The sequence below is a fragment of the Stenella coeruleoalba genome (assembly GCF_951394435.1).
Source record: "Stenella coeruleoalba genome assembly, chromosome: 17".
NCBI classification, from domain to species: Eukaryota; Metazoa; Chordata; class Mammalia; order Artiodactyla; family Delphinidae; genus Stenella; species Stenella coeruleoalba.
Genome location: NC_137163.1, coordinates 62,263,882 through 62,282,264, shown reverse-complemented (window position 1 = coordinate 62,282,264; position 18,383 = coordinate 62,263,882). Strand labels below are relative to the sequence as shown.

The window sequence follows — 18,383 nt, the reverse complement described above, 5'->3', positions numbered from 1 at the left end:
GCAGGGGACACGGGTTCGTGCCCTGGTCCGGGAAGATTCCACATGCCGCGGAGTGGCTGGGCCCGTGAGCCATGGCCGCTGAGCCTGCACGTCCGGAGCCTGTGCTCCACAACGGGAGAGGCCACAACAGTGAGAGGCCCGCGTACCGCAGAAAAAAAAAATCAAAAAACTGACCATATTTGTATTATTAACCCACAAAGCAAGTTTCAACAAACTTCAAAAACCTGGTATCATGCAAACCACATGACACTGGTGTCACACAGCCCATCTCAGTCCAATTAGGTTAGAAGGAAATTGCAACAAGATAAATTAATGTATCAAAAATTTGGAAATTAAAAATCATACTTCTAAAAAATTCAAAATCAGGAAAATAAAAAATAAAATATAGTAATATGGAGAACTGGATGATGGTTAGGTTACCACATATCAAGATCTGTGGTATGCAGGAAAAGCAGCATGTTGAGAGAAAAACAGTATAAATATGCTAATATTTGTAAAGGAGGCTAAAAATGAATGAGTTAGACATCAAAATTAATAAGAAAAAGAACAGTAGAATAAAGCCAAGAAAAGAATGATGGCTGTAGTAAAGAAAAATGAAGAAATTAGCAAGTGCAAAAGTGATTTCTTTAAAAGACTAATTGAGAAAATCTCTGATGAGATTGAGGTAAAAAAAGAAAGAAGTTATGGAATAATATTATGGATTAAAAAAATCTCATAACTGTAGAGTAAAAATTGGAAAAATGAGATTTCTACATGAAAATTAATAGAAAATGTTTGATAGCGCTAACAAAATAGATGAATTCCTAGAAAACATATAATACTGAAAACAAATAAAGGGAAAAGAGAAAGTCTGAATTGTCTCATAGCCAGCAATTAAACATATAATTAAAAATCTTCCAACAAGGAAAACAACTGCCTTAAATGTTTTATAGACAAGTTCTACTAAATTTTAAATGAAGAGAAAATAATTCTCACATTTTCCAGAGACTAGAAAGAATGGTAGTAGTTCGCAGGTCATTTAATGAAGTCAGTATAACCTTGATAAGAATATTATAAAAGGATATTATGAGAAAGGAGAGTACATTCCAATCTCATTTAAGAATATAGATAAAAGTCTGACCAGTCAGGTAAAAAAAAAAAAAAGATAACCATGATAGCAAAGTTAGATTTATCCCTGTAAAAATACATGTTAAAAGTAATAATAAACCTATAAATTTCACTCACCATTTAAGAGTAAAGAGTAAAACTATATGAGTCTCTCAATCATTGGAGTAAAATATTCCATAACATTCAACATTCCATTATAATAAAATTCTTGTCAAACTTAGAAGAGAAAATCTTTACCAAAACCCATCAACAATCTGTGTGAAATATAATTTTTAATGGTTAAATGTTAGAAGTGTTCCCTCTGAAATCAGGAGAAAACAAGAGTATTTATTACAACTTTTTTTTTTTTTTTTTTTTTTTTTTAGTGTTTTAATGTAGGTCCTAGCTAGCAGAGTAAGATAAGAAATACATATAAAATTACAGGTCAATATCTCTGATGAACATAGATGCAAAAATCCTTAACAAAATACTAGCAAACTAAATTCAACAATACATTAAAAGATCATATACCTACACCATGTTCAAGTGGGATTTATTTCAGGAATACAAGGATGATTCAACCTCTCCAAATCAGTCAACGTGATACACCACAGTAACTAAATGAAGGGTAAAATGGCTGTAGGGAAAGCTTTTGACAAAATTCAACATCCATTTATGATAAAAACTCTCAACAAAGTGGTATAGAGAGAATATACTTCAACATAATAAAGGCCATAGGTGACAAACCCACAGTTAACAACATTCTCAAAAAAGGCCATAGGTGACAAACCCACAGTTAACAACATTCTCAAAAAACAACATTCTCTAAAAGCTTTTTCTCTAAGATACAGAACAAGACAAAGATGCCCACTTTCACCACTTTTATTCAACATACTATTGAAAGTCCTAGCCAGAGAAATTAGGCAAGAAGAATAAAAGACATCCAAATTGGAAACTGTCACTACATGCAGATGACATGATATTATATATAGAAAACTTTAAAGACTCTATCACAAACTGTTAGAATGAATAATTGAGTAAATTTGCAAGACACAAAGATAATAAACAAAAATCTATCACATTTCTATACACTAATAACAAACTATCAGAAAGAGAAATTAAGAAAACAATCCTACTTACAATTGTAACAAAAAGAATATCTATAAATAAATTTCACCAAGGAGGTGAAAGATGTGTATATTGAAACCTACTAGACATTAATGATGAAAATTAAAGAAGACACAAATAAATAGAAAGATATTCCATGCTCATAGACTGGAAGAATTAATATTGTTAAAATGTTCATACTATCCAAAACAATCTACAAATTCAATGCAATCCCTGTCAAAATTCCAAAGACATTTTTCACAGAAATAGAACAAACAATCCCAAAATTTGTACGGAACCACAAAAGACCACAAATAGTCAAAACAATCTTGAGAAAGAAGAACAAAGCTAGATGCATCATGTGCTCCGATTTCAAACTATATCACAAAGCTATAGTAATTAAAACAGTATGATATTAGCTTAAAAACAGACACGTAGATCAATGGAACAGAATAGAGTGCCCAGAAATAAATCCATGCATATATCGTCAATTCATTTATGACAAAGGGACCAAGAATACACAAAGGGGAAAGGACAACCTCTTCAATAAATGGTGTTGGGAAAGATGGAGTCCACATGAAAAAGAATGTAACTGGACCATCTTACACCATACACAAAAATTAACTCAAAGCGAATTAAAGACTTGAGTGTAAGAACCTAAAACCATAAAACTCTTAGAAGAAAACATAGGCAGTAAGCTCCTTGACATAATTCTTGGCAATGAATTTTGATTCTGACACCAAAACCAAAAGCAACAGAAGCAAAAACAAACAACTGGGACTACATCAAACTAAAAAGCTCTTGCATGGCAAGGAAACCATCAACATAATGAAAAGGCAACTGACTGAATGGGAGAAAATGTTTGCACAGAATATACCTGATAAGGGGCTCATATCAAATACATAAAAAGAACTCATACAACTCAATAGCAAAAACAAAAGCAGACAGTCTCATTAAAACATGGGCAGAAACTCTGAATAGACATTTTTCCAAAGAAGACATACTTATGGCCAACACAAACATGAAAAGCTGATCAGCATCATTACTCCTCAGGGAAATGCAAATTAAAAACCACCATGAGAAATCACCTTCCACCTGTCAGAATGGGTATTTTTGAAAAGACAAGAAATAAGAAGTGTGGGTGAGGATATAGAGAAAAGGGAATGCTTGTGCCCAATGGATGGGAATGTAAATTGGTGCAGCCACTGGGGAAAACAGTATGGGGGATTCTCAAAAAATTAAGGATAGAACTATCGTATGATCCAGCCATTCCACTTATGAGTATTTATCCAAATGCTAACTCAAAAAAGATATATGTACCCCCATGTTCACTGCAGCACTGTTTACAATAGCCAAGATATGATAGCAACCTAAGTGTCCATCGAAGGATGAGTGGATGAAGATGTTGTGATAGATGTACGTATACATATATGAATACACACACACACAGTGAAGTATTTTTCAGCTATAAAGAAATGAAATCTTGCCATTTGCCACAGCATGGATGAACCTGGAGGGTGTTATGCTAAGTGAAATAAGTCAAGCAGAGAATGACAAATACTGTATGATCTCTTATATGTGGAATCTATAAACAAACAAATAAAAAAAAAAAAAACCCAAGCTCATAGATACAGAGAACAGATTGGTAATTGGCAGAAGTGGGAGATGGGAGAAACAAGTGAACTGGTTTTTTTGTTTGTTCTATAGTTTAAATAAATTAAAACTAATACTAATCCCTGGGTCCCACTACCAGAGGTTCTGATTTCATTTTTCTAAGATAGTGCCCTGGTATTAGCATTTTTAAGAGCTTCTGCATAAGACTTAAGTGAAGGCATGGCTGACAATTACCACCATAGAGCTTTGAAGTTTTTCTATCTCACATATTTTTTTTTTTTTTTTGCGGTTATCTCACATATTTTTAATTGTGAATATCTGGATGAGATCCAGGCCCCACTAGGAGGTTTCTGGCTAGACATTTAAATAGGTCATTCAGATCCCAAGCGGATTTGTACGCTGAGAGTAGAATGCAAAATGGATACACCCTTCTGCCTAAACCTGATTCTTTTGATACTAGACCCCCAGGATGGTATCTCGAGGTGTGGGTGGGCTGCCTACTTGCAAATCTGGATACACCATGAACGGTGCCATTTGGTAAAAAAACAAACAAAAGAAAAGAAAAGGAAAGAAATAGGCATAAAGTATATAGATATTGAAAGAAAGATAGAAATCTATTATATCATTTCCAGGTCATGTTATTGTCAACTTGAAAAACCCCAACAAATCTGTACACAAGCTAGTAGAATTCACAAAGGAGTTTAAAATGCTGGTGTCATACAGTAAGATCTATGTACAAAAGCAAATTGCATTTCTAACAAATAGAAAATGTAATTTATAGAAGTATATCATTCATCATAGAAATAAATATCTATCCAGGAATAAACCTAAAAATGGATACTTCAGTCTTTTGTGAAGATGGTTATAAACTTTTATGACAGACATTACAGAGATCTAAACCAAAGGAGAGATAAAACCACGTTAATGGATAGAAAGACCAATGTCACCAAAGTGTCAATTTTCTGAAAACTTATCTTTAGGTACAATGCAATTCCATAAAAATATTTGTCTTAAAACTTTTAAAAAGCTTTATACATTTGTTGGAAAATATATATGGAAGAGCAGGGTCAAAATTTAGCCAAGCCATTTCTGATGAAATGCAATAAAATTGTAGATTTGCTCACCAGAAACCGAGGCATTTTTGAAGTAATGATAATTAAGAGAATCTGTTATTAATATAGTGATAGGAACATTGAGCAATGGAACAATATAGAGAGACAAGAGACAGAATGATAAATTGATGGCAGTTTGATATCTGATAGAGATGTCATTATATGGGGTTGGCCAAAAAGTTCTCTCGGATCTTCCGGAAAAACCCGAATGAATTTTTTGGCCAACCCAATAGATCACTGGGGAAAGTTATGTCTCTTCAGTACCTGGTGCTGAGACATTTGGTTATCTGTGTAGGGGAACTGATCACACTGTACACACAAAACTATTTCCAAATGGATTAAAAATTTAAATAGGAAAGGCAAACTTTAAAATGTTTAGAGGATAAGGTTGACTATGAGTTCAGGATATGCAAGGATTTTTCAATAAGATGCAAAATCTCTCTAAAAAAAACTGGAGGAAAGATTGATACATTTAAATGCTTTAAAATTAATAACTTCTTTTCATCAAACTATATCATGATGAGAGTGAAAGTAAGTCAAAACCTGAAGAATATATTTTCAAGAAATATAACTGAAAATGAATTTGCATCAAGAATAAAGAAATGCTACAGATTACTAAAAATTAACAAAATCCCAATAGTGAAATGATCAAAAGGTATCAACAAATATTTCAATAAAGGAAAAAACATAAGCACAGGAAAACAGAACAGTTTATGAAAATATTTTCAATCTTTTTAGAAATCAGGAAAATGCAAATAAAATCCACATGAGATACAACTTAACACCCACACATTGCCAAAAATTTAAGAAACCAGAGGATGTCAGGTGTTTTGAATTCTCACATACTGCTGCAAGACAGTGTATTGATGCAACCACTTGGAGTACGATCTTTTGCACATTCTACAACCTGGCAAATCTACTTCTAGTTATATAAACCTGAGAAACTCTCATTTATGTTCACCAACAGAAGTGTACAAGAATTTTTTACAGAAAAATTATTTGAAACAGAACATAACTGGACACGATACCACTATCCATAGGTGGGAGAATGAATTAATAAATTATGGTGTATTTACACAGTAAAATACTATACGGTGGTTAAAATGAAAGAATCACAACTACACAGAGAACATGGTTGAAAATAACCATTTAGAAATAAAAAGGGGTTTTAGAAGATTGTGTACAGTACAATATCACTTTTGTGAAGTTCAAAGGCAAGCACTATTAAGAACATGTTCAGATATACATATGCACATGCAATGAAAGCATAAAAATGAGGTGTGAAAAACACAAAATGCAGAATAACGGAGGGGTTGGGAAGGAGTCCCATTAGGCTTCACAATATGTACATATATATTCTTATGTATGTATCAAATATTACAAAATAATCTGAAATATTTGTTATTCAGGATAACAGAGTTTTAAGAAAGAATTGAGAATGAAGAATTTAGTAATGTATTTAATGATCTGAAGATGACTGATACTCTCATCACTTGGCCTTCCTGAATTTCATTAATACCAGCTGGAAACTGAATTCACTAACATGATCTCTAACTGAACACAAACTCTAAGTTACATAATACAAATAATTGTGAGGCTCTTGAAATACAGTACCACCTACTTGTGAGTAGCAGGAGAACTGGACTGAAAAATCAGCTGAGTAGGTTCTCAGTCTATCTTTTGTCAGGACTCTGAACATATTTGGACAACTTGCCTAATTTCCTTGGATTTATTTTACCCATCTATGAAATTAGCATGTGGATCTCTAATGTTCCTCTTGGTTTAAAAAGAATGCTAGTGCTATTCTTTGTATTTTAATGTGTCTTTTCATATTCTGTTTGTATTTCTCCTTTCCCTGGGCCATAGCAATCAGAGCAAATACCTAAGGGCTGTGCTATAATCAGAGTGATAATTTTATCTTTATCTAGATTATTATGGGACTGCAATTATAGCTTGTATAGTCCTTCCCTATCATAACTTGTGGCTGGTTCCAGCTCGCCTCTTACATAGTACCTAGGTGTCTCTAGTCTTACTTCAGTGATCCTGCTGTGACCACTGCCCCCTGACACCTCACTCCTGCCTCAATATATCCTGGCCTTCAAGATGCCTTCTAAACTAGCACCTGCCATATCTTTATGTGCAAGCCTTTATTCCTCTTGAGTTGTCTGGAGTAAGAAAATCAGTCATTCCCCGTCCTTTAAAAATTTTATTCCACGGGTCCTTATATAAATAGGACTACTGGTGGCTTGTCCAGAGGTACCAGTGTCCCTGAGCTATGCAACCAACTAGATTACACCATGAACACATTAGTTAGCCATTTCCACAAGGATGCTGTGTAAAAGCCCACAGATTCAGTGGCTTAGCCCTGTATGTCTTCATCCTCTTGTTGGATGAGAGGTTACCTTGGCAAGCCTTTTCTTTTCACGGCAGATCACAGGAGTACAAGGAGTCAAACCAAACCAAACACATTTATGGCCTTTACTACAGTCATGGTCACTTGCATTCCACTGGCTAAAGCAAGTCATATAGCAAAATCCAACGTTGATGGGGTGTGTGTGTTTGTGTGAAGGGGATATTCTCCTATTCTAACACACTGCAAGATCACATGAGCAAGTGAAGAAATGAGAACAATAATCCAATTCACCAGAACCACTCATTATATGATACGAAATCAAACTAGAAGATTAAAACGAAGCACTTAGAGAAAATATAAAAGATTTTTATCTTTTTCCGCCGAGTTGCAACTTTCAAACCTCATTTTACATTATTAGAGTTAGAAAGCATCGCTAAGATTATAGAAATCAATAGGTTTCCTCAATTTACATACACTTCAGTGGCAATGTATGTTCAAATGAGGCTATGGTATCATGTAATCTAGACAGTGACAATAAACAAAATATATTCTCCTGCCATTCTGAGGATTGGAGAGAATAATCTAAAATCCAGCATGATGAATTTGGGGTCTATCTAATGAATGACGGTCAGTGGAAATGTGGTGGGAAAACCTCCAACTTTGAAACCAGACATAACTGGTTTGGAATTCTGGCCCCTGATGATTGCCAGGTTTGAGCTGGCAAATTGCTTAGATCCTCTAAGACTCATGTCCTAGTCTATAAAATGGCAACAATACCATCCTTGAGATGTTGTTGAACAAGTATGTGAATGCTTAACACAATATCTGATAGTTGACATTCAAGAAGTTGCAGTTATCATTCTGGAAACATTTATAATATACTCTAAGGAGTATTTTAAACTTTCCTGGATGTCTTTTAAAACAGAATTTCTTTCCTCTAAAATGGCTGAAGTGTACTTTCACTTGAAATAGGATGATATCCTCCTAAGAACTCTTCAAAATCTATGATTCAGTGATTCCAAAAAGGATATTATTTATTTATTTCAGAAAACCATTTGCTACACTGTTGCATACTTTCAGATGTGCAAATAAAGGGAACCCAGCTGGTTGCTTTGTTTTCAAACAACTACAAAGGAAACAGTAGAATTTTGGCTTCTTGGAATTTTCCTTTCAAAATGTTCACAACCATGTGTGGTTGTAATCTGGCATTTATCTTTTGCTTCCACCCTGGAAATTTACACAGCTCCCTAGCATTTGGTTTGGGTCAGATAACTTTTTAATTCTTGGTCACAGTCTTCCACTTGTATAATTTCCTTCCAGTGTGAAAACCCCATATACCATAATGTGTCTACATAGCAAGAGTTAAAGCACAGTAATTGCCCATGGATCAGAAGAGTTTACACAGCCAGATGACTCATGAATAATAAGGAAACAAAAACTAACATAAGTGATTGTCTTACGTGAATGACCACATGAGTGCACGAATATAATGAGCCAAATGAATTTTATAACCATTGACTTTATAAGCAGAATAAAATATGTACAGTTCATATACAGAAAAACATACCAGTTTCTAAATGGCCAGATGAATCCTACCAAGTTTTAAATTCTTTTAACTTTTTGTTTTAAGGACTTTCAAAACCAGCTTTTTAAGGTCATCTAGGTGATGTGAGCTGGCATCAGACATCTATTTCCTTGTCCTGTCAGTCCTTTATTACATCCAGGATAACTGCTCTGCCTATATTTCGAGAAAAAAAGTGATCCTGGAAAGAAGTTTCTAAATAAACTAAAATCTCAGAAGATTTTCCTTTTCTGGTTTAAACAACAACAACAACAACAAAAATGAAAGCAAACAACCTCCTTACTGGAGATTTTCCCTGGTTCTTTTGCCTGTATCTTGATTACAACATTCTCAAAGCTGAATTTCATATCTGTATCTCCTTGCAGGGCCCTTTGTGAACTTTGTATTTTACAGTCTACTAGGTCTAACTCTGATCCCTACTGTCTTACTCCTTGATATTGACTCCTTCTCTCTAGTAAAATAGTACCTGCCTCTGACTAATAATTTTGTGAATCAAAATACTATTACTTTGTGAATCCAAAGTCATATTTATTATGTTTGACTTAATAGAGAGCATGATTTATGGGACTTTCTAGCTTCCACAGTTATCATCCAAACTTCCTTCTATCTATCTATCCATTCATCCATCCATCCATCCAGCACCAGTTATGTGCCAGACATTCTGCTAAGCCCCAAAACATTAAAAAAAGAGAACAGAAAGCCAGCAATTAAAGCCTGTCAACACGTGGATCCAGGCTTTGCTACTTACCAGTTGTGTCACCTTGGCCAAATCCCTTGAACCTTGTCCTTCAGTTTTCTCATCTGTAAAATGATAATAATAATAGTGCCCTATGTCATAGACTTGTTTTGTGGATTAAATAATGCATACATGTATGTTGCTTAGAGAATCCATAGGTTATTCTGTAAACAATACTAGTCCTGTGCCTCAGACCTATCTAGTCACTACTCCTGTCCTGGTCCTTGGCCTTCACTAGACTGACCACCCAGTATGAAAAAACAAGAGGGGCAGTTCATATTGAAAAGTAGTCACAAACATCACAAAACCTATTAAAAGATTCATCATAATCTGGTTCTTATTTGCAGAATCTCTTTTTTGATGGACTTCAAAGGTCAAAGACATATTTCAGTTCTGATTTACAAGGGGTCACATTATGGTATATCGTGTATCAGAGTTAAAAATGTGATAGGCTTACGTAGCCTTAAAATTTTGTTTCACTTGATAATGAAGACTCTTCACAAAGGCTGATTTTAGCTTCTGGGTCTTCACATGACCCTCATATATTTACACTTCTTTGCCTTATGTTTATGCAATCTTACAGCATAATGAGATAGTATTTCAATAGTAATGGCCTAGCAATATTCAGCTGTGTGTGCTTTAGGAGAATTAAAATGGTTTAAATTAGTAATCAAGATCTATCCCTATGACCCAAACGTATCACCATATTTGTATACACTGTAGAAAAAACCGTTATTTAATTCATTAATTTATGAAATTGACAAACTGTTATTATCATAGACTAGGCGCTCAGGATACTGATATAGAAGATACAAATGTAGAAGACAGTTCGTGTCTTCGAGGAACTGGTTATCTAATGGAAAAGACCGGAGATAAACATTTACTAAATTTATGATAACACTAGTAGAAGTATATACAGAGCATTAAAGAAGAACTGAGGAGAAGCCAAGAGAATGCACGCTCTTTGCAATGTTTTATGGTCACTGAATTTTCCTCTTTGATTTAGCAGATGCTATGTAAATATGGACAACATTCTCAACACAGCTAAGTGCACAAATTTGGATCTTGCTTTTCAAACTGAGGAAGCTAATAAGGATTGGTTCCTCACATTATAAAAAAATTTTGAAAATATATTGTCAGTGGGTTACTTTGTATCAAGTGAAAGATTTTTTTCTAAACTAACTGATTTTTTCACTTGCTTGTTTCATTCTTTTGGTGCTGTGTAGACACAACCACAGATATTTGCATAGTCTGAAAAAGTCCAAGATGATGTATGCTTGGGTTGTCTCACAGGAAGAGGGTGTGCAACAAGTAGGGAGAAAAAAGACCACTGGAATGGGAAGAGTCATCTCTTATTTGCAATTTTTTGAGAAATCAGAGTTCTTAAGTCATAAAAAACTACCAAGTAAGTAGAGGAAGAAAAATACGATCTTCATTATACCATGAATTGTGTGATTCTCCTCTCCTCTTGCCAATTTAGTTTGGTATGACTGTGAAACTCTATTAAATGAAACTCCTTTCATTTCAGAAGGTCATTTTGGTTACTCAATAAATATTTCATGTAGGACTAAGTGATAATATTTAAGATCTTCTTTTTCTCTGCCCCAAATTATTAGTTTGCTAAGTCTGAAAATCTTAACAGAATTTAATTCTTTTTATTTAAGATTTATGCTATAATCTTTGGACATTTGTTTTGTATAGAAAACCAATGCTCTTTAATTGAACACTCTGTACTAACAGCCCATAATATGGTATTCAGGGTAGGAAATTTAAAGAAGAATGAGTCACAATTCCTGCATTTAAGTGGTTTTCCATCTAGAAAAGAGAGAACTGAATGTGAACAATATCTAAAATACAACTGACAAAAAAAAAGCGCGATGATTTACTCAGCCCTTAGACAAAAACGTATTACATGTCTGCCATGATCGGCACATTATGTGAGATTCTTGGGATACAACCATGAAGAAAGTAGGCACATTATGTGGCCTCACAGTTTTGTGGGGCTGACAGATATTTACCAAGTAATTATGAGCCTTCACGATGGGCCAAACACTTTAAAACCAAAGATAGAAGATCCTGCCGCAGGTGCTGACCGTTTAATGAAGAAGATGGATCATAAATTAAGCAATGACTAAGCTTCATGATAAGAGCACTAATAGAAATGTAGGCAAGACATTACAGAAGGACAAAGGAGAGGCCAAGAGAAAGTACAGCTATCATCCTATTTACTGATCATAAGTTTCTTTTCTGAGTTTTATTATGTGCCATATAAATATGGGCAACATTTTGTAGCACAGCTAATATACATGCTTGGTGAGCAACTTACTATATGTTGAATGTCACAGAGGAAATGAGAATATATAGGAAGAAATTATTAATTCTCTTTGGTATCATCTGGGATAGCTTCATGAAAGAGATGCCATGTGAGCTGAGTTTTTTTTGTTTGTTTGTTGTAACATCTTTATTGGAGTATAATTGCTTTACATTGTTGTGTTAGTTTCTACTGTATAACAAAGTGAATCAGCTGTACGTATACATATATCCCTATATCCCCTCCCTCTTACGCCTCTATCCCACCCTCCCTATCCCACCCCTCTAGGTGGTCACCAAGCTCCGAGCTGATCTCCCTGTGCTATGCGGCTGCTTCCCACTAGCTATCTAGTTTCCATACATGTAAAAGAGATAGCTAGTGAGCTGAGCTCTTAATGAAGGATTCCTAATGTTCCAGGAGAGGATTCCAGATGGAGGAATCAGTGTGAGCTAGTCTACAGAGGCAGGGAAGTACAGGTCTTTAGCACATGGTGAATAGTCCTACGTGGCTAGATTTTGAGATTAAAGACTCTTAAACCAAGAAAAGTGTTTACTGACTGCTTTTTCAGGTCTTGAAAGGCCTTGTACGCCTTTAATGAAAAATTCGGACCTTATCTATGGGAGAATGTAAAGGGAGGACAGCTGGTTCCTGTGCCAAGGTTTCAGAGAGATACCCAGAAAGGAGTGATAAAGGCTGAGCACAGGGAAACTGGTATAACGTTTACTTTTGGCAGTTTCACAAATTTGCTTAAACCTATGTATAATGTTTATTCACTGAATCCGTAGCTTTTTGTTTAGAAATGAAGTACCACATACCCTACTGCTATTAGGTAGGGAGAAATAAATAATAGGGCATGGACGCAAGGAAGGTAAATATATTAACAACCCACAGTAATCCAAGCGGTATAAAGAATTGCTGAGATAGAGGACACACTACAGAAAGAGGTAGCTAATTCTGAATAGAGTGATTTAGAAAAGATTCATGCATAGTCAGGCTGACTTTAGAGCCTGCAGTCCGTGAAGCGTTTTCACTATAGTTGTGGTTCTTTGCATCTTGTCTTCAATGAAATTCCCTGGAAACCAGCATGCAGAAGATTTATAGGGTAGTTCGTTTGAGAGAAAAAAAAGAGAAAAAAACTAACCTGTGATGTGGTTGCACCGAGGACTCGGTCGATTCTACGGAAAGCCTTTGGAGCTGGGAAGGTCCTTCAGAAATGGGCTAAATTGAGGTAATTAGGACAGACCTTTGCGTCTTGGCATCAGTCAGTCATTGGCAGCTGGGGATCCCCTGGAAGAGGTATAACCTTGGGCGAGGCAGTTGCTTGCAGCTGGGGCAATTCCCAGTGATGGATACAGCTGGGAGCTGTCAGCAACTCTTCATTCCAGATGAGGCCAAGATGGTAGGTGGAAACAAGATTCCATGCTGAAGAGTTTCCTTTTAGTTTTTCCACTGTGGGCTGTAGGCAGTGATAGAAAATTTTTAAGAAAGTAAGGTGGTGTACGTTGATTTTGATTTTAGAAAGTTATTTCTGTAGCAGTGTAATGGGCAATTTGGCAAGGTAATAGATGCTTGCAAGTGAAACTACTAGTTTGGAGGCTATTAGAATAAAGGCCCAGTTCAAAATAATTAAGGCCCAATTCACACCTGTGTGAAGTTTTCCCAAATCTCCCCAAGCAGAACAGTCATTTTCTCTACCATTCTTCTATAGCCCTTTTGTGATAATTTTATTTTATCCCCAACTACAGTCTGACTTTGTATCATCAGTAGTTGATTCTGTGTGTTTCCCTATTGACTGTGAATTCTTTTGAGGCAGTAGACATCTACTTGTATCTGTACCTCCCAGGAAACCATCATTGAGCCATGAATAGAATTTTATAAAAACATTTTGAATTATACAGTTCAGGGAAGAGATGATGAGTTTCTAAAATGGAGTCAGTAGTAACGGGAAGAAGAGAATGACATCAATGAGGGAGACCCTGCAGAGGTAGAAATGTGTGGAATAGCTTTCGAGACTGGCATAACTTCCATGTCATAGACATTATTTGTATATCACATACACTGAAACACAACTCCTAGAGTCCATTTGTATTTATATATTTATTTGGCACATTTCCTGGGCCATTTCTCAAAACATTTTCCCTCTGAAACTGAGCAGGACCCAGTGGGGCTCCTGGGCACAGAAGCCTTTCTGTGTCCCCAGTTTCTCATTTGTAGGAAATAGGCTTCTTTCTCCATGACATTGCCTGAGTTCCAAAGGGCAGGTTCAAACAGTTGCTAATCAGGGAAGGGAGGGGCTGCAGAGACAGGGGAAGAGCAGTCAAGAAACAATAGTGCAGGGGCTTCCCTGGTGGTGCAGTGGTTGGGAGTCCGCCTACCGATGCAGGGAATGCGGGTTCGTGCCCCGGTCCGGAAAGATCCCACATGCCGCGGAGCGGCTGGGCCCGTGAGCCATGGCCGCTGAGCCTGCGTGTCCGGAACCTGCGCTCCGCAACGGGAGAGGCCGCAACAGTGAGAGGCCCGCGTACAGCAGGAAAAGAAAAGAAAAGAAACAATAGTGCAGTCTCGGGACAGGGTCCTGGTACCATCTCAACGGATACACATAACAACATCTTTGAGCTTTCTGCAGAACTAAACCCCCAACAAATGGAAGATGTTAATTACTTGATGAAGCATTCTTCATTCTAGAGAGAAAGTCACAGTTTGATAACCTGGAGAACCACAGAAGCTCATCAGGAGACCACCTAAGGCCAGATTAAAGGAATTCAGACCCTTCACACACCCTGATCCTTATCAGCAACCCAGCCTTTAAGCCACTGCTACAAAACTCTTCACCAAATCCCCTCCTGGGTTGGGACACACAGTTTCGAGGGCATGAGCTTGTTGTGTCCCCCTTTGCTTGGCAAAACAATAAAGCTATTCTTTTCTACTTCACCCAAAACTCTGTCTCTGAGATTCAATTCAGCACCAGTGCACAGAGGAGTTTTCCACATCATGTCTTTACATAAGTTTCTCAGAGTTTGTTTTCCCTATCACACAACAAAGAGGAAAGATAAGTTGCAAGTTGTTTCAACCCTTTAAACTAATGTTGTTTTGTAACATGCCTACCTAAGACTTTAAAGTTCAGGTAATATTGATGCCTTAGTGAAACTTTGATTTTGTAAGATGTCTTTCTGCCCATATTCCAAATGAATGTCCCCAACTTTTTTTTTTAAATTGAAATATAGTTAATTTACAATGTTGTGTTAGTTTTTGGTGTACAGCAAAGTGATTGAGTTGTACATATATATATTCTTTTTCAGATTCTTTTCTCATATAGGCTATTACAAAATATTGAATATAGTTCCCTGTGCTATATGGTAGGTCCTTGTTGTTTATCTATTTTATATATAGTACTGTGTACCTGTTACTCCCAAATTCCTAATTTATCCTTTCCACACACCTTTCCCCTTTGGTAACCATAAATTTGTTTTCAAAATCTGTGAGTCTGTTTCTGTTTTGTAAATTAAGTTCATTTGTACCATTTTTTTAGATTTCACATATAAGTTATATCATATGATATTTGTCTTTGTCTGACTTACTTCATTTACTATAATAATCTCTAGTTCCATCCATGTTGCCGCAAATGGCGTTATTTCATTCTTGTTTTTTATGGCTGAGTGGTATTCCATTACAGATATATATATATATATATATACCACATCTTCTTTATACATTCATCTGTTGATGGACATTTAGGTTGCTTCCTTCCATGTCTTGGCTCTTCTAAATAGTACTGGTATGAACATGGGCACGCATGTATCTTTTCAAAGTATGTTTTCCTCTGGATATACACCCAGGAGTGGGATTTCTGGATCATATGGTAACTCTATTTTTAGTTTTTCAAGGAACCTCCATACTGTTCTCCACAGTGGCTACACCAATTTACATTCCCACCAACAGTGTAGGAGGGCCCCTTTTCTCCGCATCTTCTCCAGCATTTATTATTTGTAGACTTTTCGATGGTGGCCATTCTGACTAGTGTGAGGTGACACCTCACTGTGGTTTTGATTTGCATTTATCTAATAATTAGTGATGTTGAGCATTTAGTCATGTGCTTATTGGCCATCAGTATGTATTTTTTGGAGAAATGTCTATTTAGGTCTTTGGCCCATTTTTTTGATTGGGTTGTCTTTTTTTGTTATTGAGTTGTATGAGCTGTTTGTATACTTTGGAAATTAAGCCCTTGTCGGTCACATCATTTGCAAATATTTTCTCCCAGTCCATAGGTTGTCTTTTCATTTTGTTGATGGTTTCCTTTTCTGTGCAAAAGCTTATGTTTGATTAGGTCCAGTTTGTTTATTTTTGCTTTTACTTCTATTGCCTTGACCTAAGAAAACATAGCTTGAATGCTCCCAACTCTTGTGCCAACTCTGCCAAGGCCTTAGGACCCCAGAAAACTGTCAAGATGCCCAGAAAGTCAAGAGTGAAATATTTTCCTGTCTAGGGTATGAGTTGGTCAAAAGAAGGTATTGCATAAATAATTAAAGTATGTCTTGGAACATGAGAAAGATTTTGATTCAAATGGGGAAAGTTTTCCAAAGTTGAGAGGGTGCATATTTTATCTGTGAAAAAAGACATTAAAATGTAGTGGCAAAAGCATAGGATTTCATCAGGAAATACAGATTGATAAGCTGACCATGAACAACTCAATGTCCCTATGTTTTATTTTTATCACAATAAAGTTGAAATAACACTATTTCCTATTGTAACTGGTTCAAAGGGATGATATAAGGATACAAATAAGTGGAAATAGTTTCTACACTGTAAAATACTATGTAATTCTTTGTTCATGTAATGTTTATCCTCCAAACATTTATGTTTTGGAACAACCTATGAGTAGAACAATAGACTTCAATACTAGAATACATTGTGTTTGGTATTTGTTTAGTTATAATAATGATAGCTAAAATTCATTAAGTGTTTACTCTCAACCACTGTGTTGAGAATTATCTCATTTAATTCTCTTAACAACCCTATGGTGGAGGTAAAATCATTTTGCCTGAAAGGAATGAAGTTTGAGGCTTTGTCGAATGAGAAGTTTCCTTATTTACAGATAAGGGAACTAAAATACATTTAGAAAAACAAAATAACTTTCAAAGATTTGTTAAGTGGCAGATAATATATCCATGTCTTTAGAGCCTAAACCACTAACACCTAGCAATATACTACATTATTACATGTATAGAGACTGACAGGGACGGAGTTAACTTGTGAACATGTATCGTGTTGCGTATGTGTTTCTGTGCGTGCTTATCACACATACAGGCATGCATAAGTAAATATGTACAAGAGGAAAACTTGATCATCAGAAAAGTATGCAGCTACAGACATTGAGGGTGTATGTAACTAAAGATAATAAGCATCCAGCTTAACCTTTCTTTCTTTTTTTTTAAAAAAGTAATTGTATTTATTTATTTATTTGGCTGCATTAGGTCTTTGTTGCTGCGCGCGGGCTTTCTCTAGTTGTGGCAAGTGGGGGCTACTCTTCGTTGAGGCATGCAGGCTTCTCATTTCAGTGGCTTCTCTTGTTGCGGAGCACAGGCTCTAGGCATGCGAGCTTCAGTAGCTGTGGCACGCGGGCTCAGTAGTTGTGGCTCACAGGCTCCAGAGCGCAGACTCAGTAGTTGTGGTGCACGGGCTTAGTTGCTCCACAGCATGTGGGATCTTCCCGGACCAGGGCTCAAACCCGTGTCCCCTGCATTGGCAGGCAGATTCTTAACCACTGCGCCACCAGGAAGTCCTAACTTTCTTTCTTTTGAAGTAATGTATTTGGAAATAATCTACTATGTGTGAAACACCATGCTCAATCCTCCAGAGCAGTGCTGTCTAATAGAAATATAATGAGAGCCACACATGTAATTTTAAATTTCCTAATAGCCACATTGGAAGAGTGAAAGAAACTGTTGAAATTAATTTTCGTAACAATACTAGATATATCAAATGATTTCAATCCCTATTTGCCTTGCAGACATGAGAAAAAAGAATTCATAGAAAAATTAAATCACTGTCCTATTTTTAAAAATCAAGGCTAAATTTTTAGTTTTAAAGTTTCTACTTTATATACTTCAATAGTGAAAAAAAAAAACCCACAAAAAACAACAACAACCAAAAAAACAAAACAAACAAGCAAAAAAGCAAAAAGAAAACCCACCAAAAAATCTGATTTAAAAATGGGCAGAGCCAAGGGGCAAGGGGGAAGGGGATTGGATGAACTGAGATATTGAGGTTGACATATACACACTACTATGTATAAAACAGATAACTAATGAGAACTTACTGTATAGCACAGGGAACTCTATGCAGTACTCTGTGGTGACCTAAATGGGAAGGAAATCCAAAAAAGAGGGATATACGAATGTGTATGACTGATTCACTTTGCTGTACAGCAGAAACTGACATAGCCGTGTAAAGCAACCATACTCCAATAAAAAATGAATAAATAA

General features: G+C 36.0%; 1 long non-coding RNA gene across 1 annotated transcript in view; it reads right to left on the bottom strand.

The window, feature by feature from the left end:
* Positions 1-9,039: 9,039 nt before the first annotated feature.
* LOC307175728 overlaps positions 9,040-18,383 on the bottom strand; it is an 85,888-nt gene continuing 76,544 nt past the window's right edge. Inside the window, exons 2-4 of the long non-coding RNA XR_013824439.1 lie at positions 18,218-18,257; positions 13,043-13,357; positions 9,040-9,655 (exon numbers count right to left, since the gene is read on the bottom strand). This is a non-coding gene — a long non-coding RNA (uncharacterized lncRNA). The remainder of the gene's footprint in view (positions 9,656-13,042; positions 13,358-18,217; positions 18,258-18,383) is intronic.